General features: G+C 53.3%; 1 pseudogene; it reads left to right on the top strand.

The window, feature by feature from the left end:
• LOC119591431 overlaps positions 1-699 on the top strand; it is a 23,795-nt pseudogene extending 23,096 nt beyond the window's left edge.
• The last annotated feature ends 8 nt before the right edge of the window (positions 700-707 follow it).

Consider the following 707-nt stretch of genomic DNA (forward strand, 5'->3'; position numbering starts at 1 on the left):
TTGTGTGCGTTGTATATGTGTTTGTTGGTTTGTGGTCGTGGAGGTGGGTTGGTTGTGCGTGGGTTTCGGGAATTGCATATAGGTATTAGATGTATTTATGTATACGTGCTGTATATGGGTATGGATACGAATGATTTCATATTTTCCATACATACACATATATACACTGTGTGTGTGTGTGATTACTGTAATATTTCCGCGCATCACAATGTATCTATTAATTTCCTGGTGCGCCCCCCTCTCCCCGCGCAGGTGGTCCTTCATCGCGTCCATGAGCGTGACGCGGAGCCGCGTGGCGCTCGTGGCCAACATGGGCCGCCTCTACGCCATCGGCGGCTACGACGGCGTGTCCAACCTGTCAACGGTGGAGGTCTACAACCCGGAGCTCGACCTGTGGGAGTTCATCACTTCAATGTGCGCGCACGAGGGCGGCGTGGGCGTGGGGGTCATCCCTCTGCCGTGAGCGACGCAGGGAAGGGCCTTGGGTCGAGCCGCCCTTGCGCTCCGGAACGCCCCTCGAGATGCTCGCTCTCGACCTCGACGACAATCGGCCACGCTGTGGCTCCTTCGGGGGCGCCCTGGCATACTCAGAGCAACAACGGAAAAAGGTCTAAAGTTAAAGGAAAGCAAAACGTTTATATTTGTACTTTTGTCGCCGTTCAATGCATTTACACGTAGTGAGAAATTGACGACACGAAATAGCTCTT

Source organism: Penaeus monodon, chromosome 28 (genome assembly GCF_015228065.2).
Source record: "Penaeus monodon isolate SGIC_2016 chromosome 28, NSTDA_Pmon_1, whole genome shotgun sequence".
Taxonomy (NCBI): domain Eukaryota; kingdom Metazoa; phylum Arthropoda; class Malacostraca; order Decapoda; family Penaeidae; genus Penaeus; species Penaeus monodon.